The sequence below is a fragment of the Schistocerca gregaria genome, chromosome 2, assembly GCF_023897955.1.
Source record: "Schistocerca gregaria isolate iqSchGreg1 chromosome 2, iqSchGreg1.2, whole genome shotgun sequence".
Taxonomy (NCBI): domain Eukaryota; kingdom Metazoa; phylum Arthropoda; class Insecta; order Orthoptera; family Acrididae; genus Schistocerca; species Schistocerca gregaria.
Window position 1 is genome coordinate 687,574,755 of NC_064921.1, and position 12,809 is coordinate 687,587,563.

A 12,809-nucleotide genomic window follows, 5' to 3' on the forward strand; every position below is an offset into this window, starting at 1 on the left:
ATGGAAGTTATTGTACGAAACCTCATATAGAGAGAATTATCTCTAAATGAAATAACATCGCTGGTTGGTTGCTAATAGATACATGCCAAAAGAAAGGTAAATTTTCCGCGTAACATTTTGAAGAACGAAACTTCAGTTAAACAACTGATTAATTTGAAAATAACGAACAGAAGGTTTCTTCGTAAGACCTTCAAAATACAATCGGTAAAGCAGTACGGTTTTAATTGTTTCACAGTTATCTGAAAATACGCTCAAGATATGAACACACTCCTACGATAACATCAAATCAATAAAACCATTGCATTTGTGTAGTGCTAGAATTTATTAGTTATTGAGGGGAAGTAATTTTATTCGTTTCACAAGTTGCAAGTCCGAGGACTTTTAGGTAAAAAAACTAAGTAAACGCACTGCTGTCTAAGTATACATATTTTTTTCGCCGATCTGAGGTTCTACATTCTTATGGTTGTTGGTAAGAATCACTGTTGGCACCCGTGCTCTAGGGGTAGCGACTTTGATTCATAATCAAGACGTCCTCAGTCCAAGAAGTCACCCTCGTTCTGCCAACAGCCTTGTCAAAGCGAGCGGAGGAGCAGACAGAGGATAAGGCCACTCTCCGGTCCTTGGGGTGGGCAGCTGCTCCTAAAGGCGGAAGAATCAACAATGATGAACGGCGCGTATTCGGATCTTCGGGAGGGGCTGCCAAGGGGGAGGTGACCATGAGAAAAAGTGTTAACAACCAACAAAAGGATAACGTTCTGCGAGTTGGGGTGTGGAATGTCAGAAGCTTGAACATAGTTGGTAAATCGGTAAAGGAAAATGCAAAGGCCCAATCTAGATGTATTGGGGGTCAGTGAAGAGAAATGGAAAGAAGGCTAGGATTTTTGGCTGGGTGATTATAGGATAATATCAACAGCAGCAGAAAATAGTGTAACGCAGTAGGATTCGTTATGAATAGGAAGGTAGGACAGAGACTATTGTGACGGTTGATTTGTCACTGGTTTGTAATCGATTCTCTGATCTACGCTCAAAATCTACCAGGGTTATGTGGGGCGTCCAGAAACTTTCAGTCAGTCGTGAAATGGAAACCACAGTGAAAATCCGATGAAGCTTTGCACAGACGTGTTGGGCAGTATCCCTAGTATGCCCGTCGATCGCATCACATTGTACTTTGCAGTCTTGGGAGCACCGTGAGAATGTAAAGATGCCTAGCGCCTCCCGCTATGTATAGGTGCCTGCTGACAGATTTCGCCTGATTTCATGTAACCCAAATAACGTAAGTGTCATACATTTCTTTCTTCATGACAGTATTCTCAGCCGCAGACTGCAGGGCCAATGACGACGTTTCTGCAGAATTTTCTATGGAATTTGTTTCACCACCCATCATACAGCCCGGCATGGCTCCCTCTGCTTTTCATCTCTGCTCACCAGACCGGCTAGCAATGAAGACAACAATTTGGTACAGACTACTAGCTGCAGACCGGCGTAGAGAATTAGTAGAAAGTACAGGCGGCCGCGTTGGTACAAAGCTACGATAAATCTCTGAGTCTGAGTGGGGTCTGTGTAAGGATGTAGCTGGAAGTGTAGCTATATGTTGCAGATAAAACGTTTCTGATGTTCACAGTGGTTTGCATTTCACAACTGATCGGAACGTACTTAACGGACATCCTCATGAAAATAGTCAGCTTCTACTCACGCTGTTGAACGAACGAAGTGATTTTTATGATAAAATTTTGCAATGTTGGTAGTTTTTTATTGTTTTACACGAAGGCTGTCGACACTGAGTATGCTGCTACAGAAGCCATTATACTTACATAAATGTCCTTTGTTGTACTTACATATCCTATGCGTCATTCTTACTCAATAATTTTCTGTGTTTGAAACTAAATTTACACAGATAAATAAGAAATCATGCACAAATCTTCATTTATTTTGCCGGCCGCTGTGGCCCAGCGGTTCCCGGCGCTTCAGTCTGGAACCGCGACCACTACGGTCGCAGGTTCGAATCCTGCCTCGGCCATGGATGTGTGTGATGTTCTTAGGTTAGTTAGGTTTAAGTAGTTCTAAGCTCCGTTGTTAGTTATACCAAACAGTACAGTCACTGCCATACGCAGCTCGCATGACAGAGCAGAGAAATATAGTCTAGCTGCTAATGAGCTTCTGAGGAAATACTAAGAGGTAGGTTGTAACATGTCGCTAAAGATCGACTTTTTGAACTCACTTGTCGACTTCTTTCCAAGCCTCTGTGGCACCGTCACTGGCGAGTACGGCGAGTGCGTCTGTAGAGCCATTTCAGCAATGGAAATAAAAGTATGAAAGCAACTGGATCTCATCTATGCTCACAGAATGTTGTTGGAATGTCAGGAAAGATGCCACAAAAGTAGATTACAAACAAACAAAAAAGACACAGATACGTTGAAGTGATTAATTAAATAGGTAAGAGACTAAGGGAGAAGTTCCATAGATCTTGGAATCAAGAGCTGAAAAAATTCTAGTGTCGTATTCTTGTTCTTCAACCTCAGTTTGGTTAGTATTGACTGTTTCTATACAAGGTAGAGACGACTTTAATTTTTTTGTATTCCACTGACAAAATCTTGCACAGAAACTCCCCATCACTTTGAAGTTTTCGTAGCACTCATTCGGAGAAATGCAACCGATTTTGAAAGTCATTGCCATGAAGGTGCTGATGGAGCTGAATGTAAGATGCAATTCATTGGGCTTAGACCGTGCCTTTGGCTGATCCCACTTGATTATGCAAGCAGCCTCCTAGTCGGATGCGGATTGAATTATTATCGCTGCTAACGCGTTACTTGCATTTCTGTCTTCAGTTGCTATTATTTTCCATTGAGGTATTTCAGTCTTCCAGCTCCTTGACTGTTTTTTTTTTCAATAATGACTGCATTGAGTCATAGACAGATCATAAGACCTAGGAGCGACCAGCATACCTTTCAGCATAAAACCTCAACGCTGCTCTAATAGTTTAGGGAGTTTCGCCATTAACAAAAGTGACATCTACTTCTTCGAGTATTATATACCCACAGAAACTTCACACTGGCTCCTCCATGAGTGAGAAAGTGACAGTTTTCCCACTGAACTAAGGGATGGACGGTGTACAGCGCACGGAGACTTTAAAGGGCGCGGAGTAAGTCAGAGCAGAGGACACAATTGAAAAGGCTGTGTCGCCGGATGTACTGCCTGGCTGTTTCTTTTAGAGTCGGCTGTAAATGCTGAGCAGTGGGCTGAAAGCCGATATCGAAAGAGTCGGGTTGCAATGACGATGGCACACCCGACCCCACGGTCAGTCCGCGAACCATCAGTGTACACAAAGGTACTATCGCGTAGTTCCGTTCGCAGGTCGTGAAACTGAAGCAGATAACCGAGGCTGAAATAATATCCTTAGGAAACGAGTGAAAGCCAAGATTAACATGGACCGCTTCACGAAGCCAAGGTGATGAATGGTTCACACTCACCAGAAAAGGTGCAAGTAGTGTGAAGTTAAGCCGCCATATGAAGTACCGAAAGCGGGCTGCAGGAGATAACAGAGAAGAGGGAAGCACCCCATACTGGCAATAAAAGGAATCATCAAAGAAGGAGGCATAGGATGGGAGGCTATGCATGGCAGACAAACGGCATGCATACCTGCTGAGGAAAAAGTCAGTAGGTTAGTGGTAGTTCAGCAGCTTCAGTATACACTCAACCTTGCTGGTGTAAAAGAAGCCTGAGGCCAAACGGATGCCACGATGATGGACACTGTTGAGATGGCGTAAGAGGGATGGACGTGCAGACACATAAACAAAGCACCCGTAGTCGAGTTTCAAACAGACAAGGGACCGGTACAAACGGAGGAGCGTGATTCGATTGGCACCCGAGGAAGTACCATTGAGGACACATAGGACATTGAGGAACGACGTGCAGCGGGCTGCCAGGTAAGACACATGGAAGGACCAAGAGAGTTTCCTATCAAGCAAAAGCTCAAGAAATTTCGTAGTGTCAACGAACTGAAGAGCAACAGGCCCAATATGTATAGATGGTGGAAGAAACCATTTGCGCCACTAGAAATCCGTACACACGATTTGGTCAGTGGAAAAGCAAAAGCCACTGTCGATACTCTAGGAGTAAAGACGATCAAGACACCGCTGAAGACGCCGCTCAGTGAGACAGGTCCGTGGAGAACTGCAACAGATGGCAAAATCCTCAACAAAAAGGCAGCCGGAGATGTCTGGCCATTATAGGGAGAGCTTCTGTAAAGTTTGGAAGGTAGGAGACGGATACTGGCAGAAGTGAAGCTGTGAGTACCGGGCGTGAGTCGTGCTTCGGTAGCTCAGATGGTAGAGCACTTGCCCGCGAAAGGCAAAGGTCCCGAGTTTGAGTCTCGGTCGGGCAAACAGTTTTAATCTGCCAGGAAGTTTCATATCAGCGCACACTCCGCTGCAGAGTGAAAATCTCATTCTGGAAAGGCGAGGCTGTTCTTAGGTCGGCAACAGACAATGCAGAACATTCCCAATAGCATCCCAGACATGTTCCCCAAGTGAGGGGAAACAGAATAACAAGAGGATAGACATGTGGCACAGAAGGGAAAAAATGCTGCAAAGGCTGGGGCCCCATGGTAACCAAGCACAAACCCGCCAGTGGCGAGCCCCCTGGGGGAGAGTTTTGTGTTTGATTACATTTGGTACAGTAGGAAATGCGTTTTTGCATCCTCTTCTCCTGACGTCCACATCTATATCTACGGCTATATTATGCAAACTATCTTATGGTGCGTGGTGGAGGGTACTTTGTGCAGCTCTGTAACTTCGCCCCTCTTCTGTTTCACTCGCGAATGTTTCGCGGAAAGAACTATCATTTGTAAGCCATAGTGTGAACTCGAATACCTATAATTTCTTTTCATCATCTTTTCGTGAAGTAAGTATAGAAGGCTGTAGTAAACTGGTGGACTCTCCTAGGAACGTACGCTCTGAGAACTTTAACAGCAAATCACACTGCGACTCAGGACGCTTTACTTATAGCAGCTGGACTAGGATGGCCATCTCCGAGCCACTTTCGTCTTATTGAGTGAACCTATAACGATACGCACAGCTCTTCGTTGGATCTTGTCCATTTTCTCTATCAACCCTATTTGGTACGAATGCCAGGGTAACGAGCGATATTTAAGTACTGACTAAATGAGGATTTCGTAAACTACCTCCTTTGTGGGTAGATCACTTGCATATCATTCTTCCAATGAATCATAGTCTTGCATCTTCCTTACCTGCGATTACTTTTATGTGGTCATTTCTCTGTAAACAGTTCCGTACGTTTCTTCCTAGATACTTTACGCTTCCAGCAATTGTTCTACAGTCGTTTGTTCATACAATAATGGATCCTTTAGCTTGCTGAGCAATGCGTTCCATCCGTTTATGTTGCCTGTCAGTTGCTAATCCCTACACACGGTTATCTGTATGTCTTCCTGCATTTCGTTACAATTTTCTAGCGTTACGACCTCTATGTATACAACAGCGTCATCTGCGAGAACCCTCACGGAACTCCTGATGTTACTAGTTGGTCATTTATATTTATTACGAAAATTAATTATCTAGGAACAACTCTTGGGATACTCCTAGAGTTACTTTTACGTCTGCAGTCTTCTCTCCATCGAGTATGACAAGCTGTGTTCTGTTTGCTAGAAACTCTTCAGTCCAATGAGACTGCTTGTTTTATACTCTGTAATGTCGAAATTTTTTCATTAGGTGGCAAGGCGGAACAGTATCGAACGCCGTCTGATAATTTATAAACACAGCATCTGTCTGGGACCCGGTGTCTACTGCTTTCGAAGTCTCAAGGACGAACAGGCAGAGCTGGGTTTCACACGATCGTTGTTTTTGAACCACTATTGATTCCTACAAAGGAGATTTTCCGTCTCCAGGAATGTGGTAATACGACAGCATCAAACATATTCAAAAAATCCAACTGCAGACCGACGTCACTGTTAGAGGCTTACGGTTTTGACTATCTTCCATGATAACGGGAATGACCTGCGCTTTTTTGCAACCTCTACGAACTCTTCGCTCCTCCTGCGACAGATGATACACTGCTGCTAGAAGATGATCATTTTCTTTTGCGTAATTTATGAAGAATAGCATTGATACGAAATCGGCCCAGTGGCCTTTCCTATGTTGAACGGTTTTAGTTGCTTTTCTATCCCATGGTTACTTGTGTCAATAACTATCTTTCTGACGTTCGTGCGGCGATTTGAAGACGAACCGCAATACTTCATTTCTCAGTGAAACTGTTTTGGAAAACAGTGTTCAGCATTCGGGGCTGCTCTCTGATATCTTCCGTTTCTATTTCATTTGTGACACAGAGTGTCTGGACAGATGGCTTCGATCCATTAACTGATTTAACATGAAACCAAAACTTCTTAACATTTGCTGTCATATCGGTAGATACAATTTTATTTTGGATAGTCCTGACAGAGTGAGAGACAGCAAATGGAATTACTCCATCTCTTATGATTACAGCTACTGATAATAACTAAATTTCTTTCTGATATTTTTATTTAAGAGTAGCGTGTACGCAAATAATTTAACATATTATCTAGGCTGAATTTCACTATTATTGGTTTTAATGCGACGTTTCTTTTAGAGTCTGTATTTTTCATGTAAGTTTTTGTAATTAAAAGATGTGGGTAATTCATCTTCTTAATGCAACACGCGACAGTACTTTTCTAATGAGCTAATCAGTACATCTGGTCACATTGACAACAGGTATTAGGAAGAATGGCATTCCAATTTTTCAGTAACATATTACAATATTTGTGAGACTACTTAATTGGACGAATAATTATCATTAAAATTCAGTGTAGCTACATATTACATTGTAGATCTTTACCTCTGTGCTTGTTAGATTCCGACCTTTGCCATTATACTTTTGTTCTCCTGAACTTGGGTTGGAAGGTAGCGTACTTCAGTAATTTATTAAGCCATTAATGAAGCTTTTTAAAAAAATTTCCAGTAATTTTCAGTACGGCGCTTGTACCTGTAAGTACGGCAGTCCCAACGCAGATGCATAAAATGGTTTCATACACTTTCCCGATGTCCTACACCGCTACATATTTCACAAAGAAAATTACTGTTACAGTCCATCCTGAGTAGCATAACATAACCTATCAGCTTCACAAAATAATAATTTGTTCATACATCCGTCTTTAAATAGTCGGATGCCACCCAAAATCTCCAATCCGCCCACGGTAGTCACTTACGTAACATTTATGCACAACTTATACCTAAAAGTCTGCGGGAGTTATTCACTATGCCGACATTTCTGCGATATCCGCAGTAACTTAGTAACGTCAGTACCAAAGAACATGTCACTGAATTCTGTAATTCAAGTTTGTAATTATTTTAGTTAAATTGTGTTGTAAATAATAGCAAAATTGGACCACCATTTTCACTGGAACGGTTAACTGATGTGCCTTGTGAACTTCGTTAAGGATTGGATCGAATGAAATAGCTCTGTGCAAACTTTTATGGCAGATTACTGCAAGACGCTGTGTATACTGTGGCGCATGATATAAATGTACACTCGGTATTTTGTTTTAAAGACATAACAACAATCGATCCATTGATTGTGTTTCTAATAACTGTGCTTCAACAACATTACTTTTTTTTTAATTTTTGCCTCTCGACTGTTGTGAGATATGAGAACTAACCTGATTTGTACACTACCTGTGTTGCAAAGTTAAAAAGCTGATCATCTTCGCAACAATATGACATAAAGTTTAATAAATATGTGAAAAGTCAATCCACATTAGTGGTGTGGCGTAGTACATTATTAAATAAACACCACCCACGGTTAATAAAGTTCTTCGTTTCACGACTACAAACTGGTGTGCTACCGCATATGCGAGGAAGAAGAGACGACAAAATCCTACAAGTGGTCTGCGGTGCTGTAACCTTGTAATTATGTAATAGGCGTATTTAAACTGTTTTAGCATGTAATTATCTGAACTGTTTCTTATTTAAATTGTTTTGTTAATTAAATTGCATTGTGTATTATTGAGAAAGAGCGGGAAACCGCGCATAGATACATTTTGAGAAAGAGTGGGAAACAGCGCGCAGTAACACATCTGTAATGGTAGCAGGGATTGTCTGCACCAAAAACCATTGTTGGCGGCGAGACCGCACTTTTGTAGCATTGAGCGTTGGAAGCGAGCAGTTGCGAGTAAGATGTGAGACGAGGCAGTCGTAGCTAGCGAGACATGAGAGGAGGTCGCTGTAAGCGAGGTATGAATTAACACTTTGAAAGAAGCGGTGTGCTCGCCAGCCACTCGCTATATGTAGCGCAATGCTAGTTTTTAAGAATTTTTGTAAAGAACTATGCCCCTTGTAATTGTTTGTCAAGATCGTTCTCAGAATATAGTTATGTAATTTTGATGGAAAATTAGGTATGTAGCGCAACGCTACTTTTTAAGAATTTTTGTAAAGAACTATACCCCTTGTAATTGTTTGTCAAGATCGTTCTCAGAATATAGTTAACTTCTACCAGATTAAATGCATTAAGAATTTTCTATCCCAAAATCATTCACGTAAATGCTTTACGGAATTTATTGTTATCTTAAAAGAAAAGTCTAAACTGAGCTTCAGCTTTTATCAAATCTAAATTAACTTCAACTTAAAGAATTCCAGTCACAAAGTATTATGAAACTCCACCAGCAGCTTATAATTATGTTAAAGAGAAGTAAGTATATTCATTCCACAGTTTGCTGTAGCAGTCAGATGGCGATCCAGTATAAATAATTAAAGGTAAGATATTAGACGGGAAGGTTTCACTTGGCGATATCCATTCAGTACGACATTTTAGTGAATCTACTGTGGATATGAATATACTGACTTTGATAATAGTGTGAATAAGTTACTGTTAAGTGGCGCAACGCATATACTAAAGTGTATAACTTTTATTCACAGGTCATCGGCAATTCTGTTTGCTTTATTGATTCGGCGTTGAAAAGTGTTTGTTCAGTGTTGAATCCGCTTTGAACAGTGATTTATTTTGTTGCGTGTGATGATTATAGACAATGTCCCGCAGAATAATTACTCGTTCTCAAACTGATAAAACTGTACAAAATACTGACGAGAGATTCTTTTCTGGAATAGGCAGTAATAATACGTGTGAAAACCCTGATTCTGAAACGTTAGGTGAACAGACATTTAATAACTGTAACAATATGGAAGCGTTTAACGAACAAGTAACTTCAGAAATGCCCACAGACAATGAAACGGTAGTGCAAAATAATTTGGCATTAAATGCAACAGACGGTACACAGTCACAAATTCCGCATAGTAGACATAACAGTTTCAGTAACGAAACCACTACAATGCAGTCAGACAGAGAGACTCCATTAAGCACTGATTTAGATTCAAACGGTACACAGCTACACAACCTGCGTAGCAGATCCAACAGTTCTCATGACCAAAATTCCGAAATTACGGAAAACGTGACGCAGTCACAATCATCTGAGGATGTTCAAATGAACACAGATCTACAGCCTTTAACAACGAATACAAATACACACAGAAGTCAATCCGAAACGGATCCAATAATGGCATTTTTGCTACAAATGAGACAAGACATGAATCAAAACTTTAACAGAGGGTCACAAGAATTAGAAAAAAGGTCACAAGATCTAAAAAACGAAATTAAGGCAGAACACGCACACACAGATCAGAAATTAGACAACATGTACCAAAATCTAAAACACGAAATCAAAGTAGAAATTCAAACAGTCGCTGAAAAATGTTCACAATCAACACAAGAATTACGCGACAAAATTCAAGAAATATCCGATAACCAAGCAACATTTGCAGTTAGTATACGGGAAACAATGACAGAAAACTTTGCTAAACAAAACGCTCAGATTGATGAACGTTTTAACAATCACACAGAAAACTGTTTGATACGTCACCGTAAACTGGTGCGATCGCAGGATAAAGAACGAAAAGAATTACTACAAACAATCACTAAACAGCGTCAGGACGACAAAAAGAAAGTGTTTGCCCAGGGCAAAACATATGTAGACAATCACATACAGTCGATCTCGGAAGAAATCGAAACGGTCAAAGAAACAAATAATCAAATACAAGACAGGCTTACAGAAATCCAAACACAGACAATCGATGTGAAAACTTCTACAGACACTGAGATCCAGAATGTTAAAGATAAATTAACAGAGGACGTTCAGACACTAACTGACAAAATAGAACACATAGAAATTAACCATGACACAGAAAATTTAAAGGCAGATTTTAAGAAAGTCACCAAAAGCAACCGTAAATTACGAAACGAACTGACAGAAAAGATCAATGAACTCACTACAAGAATAGATCTTTTAGATACTAACAATGACGAGAGATCAGACGACACTGCACCAGTCCCAGTGCAACAGAACTCTAATAGTAATAACACGCCATTGACAAATATACAACAAACTATCACAGATCTAAAATCGCGTAATGATTCATTGCATCAGCAAATAAATTCTCTACAGCAAGAGATAGCGGACGCACAAGAAACCGCCGCACATAATCATTTTCAACAGAACACACACCGTTACGAAATGCCTCAGATCCATAATACATATAATGTTGGTAGACTTCAGAGAGTAAGAGATTTTACCCAGGAAGAAAGACACCCGAATCCATATTCAAGACAATACGACAACACTTACACACACAGACATGACAGTTTTGATCACAAACATTTTCTTTCAGTTAGAAAGTTTAAAACATTTAAAAACGACAGGGCGCAAATACATCCGTTGGATTTTATCCAACAGTTCAGGGGAGCACTTCCACCATCATGGCCAGTACAACATAAGTTAGAATTTATTGTCAGTTTTCTTGAAGGAGAACCAGCACGACGAATGCGACAAATTGCTAGACAATGTTTTTCCGTAGAAGCATTTGAGGAAGCATTTTTATCAGCATATTGGTCTGACACTACACAAAACAGCATCAAAGATCGGCTACTTAGTTTGCCAAACTTTGAAAATTCTACCTTTCCAACAATCACACAATTTTTCGAGTGCATGGTGGAACAGAACCGGTACCTCAACGAGCCATACAGTCAATCAGCATTAATACAGCTTTGCATTTCAAAACTGCCCAGAGCTTTGAAAGTGTCATTACTGACAGGGCAACAAAAGGGCAATGTATCCGCTTTTAGAGACATCTTACAACTATTAGAAGCACACCAGGCAGACTACGCATTTGTTAACAAAAATTTTTCACGACAGAACGGAAAACAAACAAACTCAGCTACTTTTGAACAAACACGATTTGGTAATAACAATCCGAGTAAACGCTTTCGCAGCGAAATTGACAACGAAAACAGGAGTAATGAAAAACATTATACTGACACGGTAAATTTATATTCAGGACAGCAACAGAATCCGAGACTTAACACGCAACCGAATAGGTCAAATTTCCATATGAATCATCGCTCAGATAATGCGACCGGGGAAGGCCATTACGCGGGTCGACCGCAAAATGAACAAAAACAAACGTTTCTACGGGGTGCAGGTGGGCTGCCGTACAGTCACAGTTATAACGACAGGAGAAAAGAAAACGAACACAGACCGCCGAGGACGTTCCACAATGACAATTTTAACGGAAACTACAACAGGGCCCAACAGCTGCGTTACCGTATGAATGTACCAGACACCAGATTTCATCCACCAGACACTGCTAATAATCAAAACGGCAGAACTGTACAGTTGATAGAACACATACCAAACTCCCAAGCTGAAAATCACATATCGGAAGAATTATGACTAGAGAAAACCTGCAATGAATCTCTTAATGTCGATACTATGAAATCACACAGAGAAAACATAACGACCGAAAATGCCATTACATTTGACGACGTGAGAGACACATTGTTACAGGAAAAACCAATCCTACAGAAAACAATATATCACCCAATAATAGAGATAAATTTACAGTCGCACAATATTTTAGCGATAATTGATTCAGGTTCACCTATGTGCGTAATTAACGAAGACACATTTAACAGATGCAATAGCAATAATGATTACCCAGTATTTCCTTTAAACAGAACGAAGGTCAAGGGAGCTTTTGCAGGAAAAGGCATTGAAGTTAAAAGACAGACACAATTAACATTTGTTTTTGCAGGGGAAACGTTCCACAGTGATTGTTGGATAGTTCCGAATTTAACAACAGACATGATATTAGGAATAAATTTTCTTTTTCAGTACGATGCGAAGATTGACTTCAAATCGTCATACCTCACACTACAAAAGGAAAACAGGGAAGTGATCGTAAGATTTCAAAACACAGTATCCTCCGAAGAACAAAATATGCACAGGATCGAGATTATTACTGATTCTCAAGATAACGATTGTTATATCGCACTATACACGAACACACTTAATAATGACTTGGTAGAGGAACAGGAGTACAATATGTTCGAGACAATTACACGCAAGGTAGACAATAGTGTAGCAAAATGCGATGCAGAACGCACAGAACTTGAAAATATTCTGGTACAACACAAAGCAGTTTTTGCCAATGTTCCAGGAACAATGACAGGATTTATGTACGAATTTCAGGTGAAACCACACGAGACTTTCAAAGCAAAGCATTATCCAATCCCACACATACACACAGAAGCAGTTAAGAAAGAATTACGAGCAATGATCGATCAAGGAATAATAGAACCAGCAGCCAGCCAATATATAAATCCACTACACATTGTTGAAAGGAAGGATGGATCACTATGTTTAGTTTTAGATTCACGTCAAGTTAATAAAATAATAA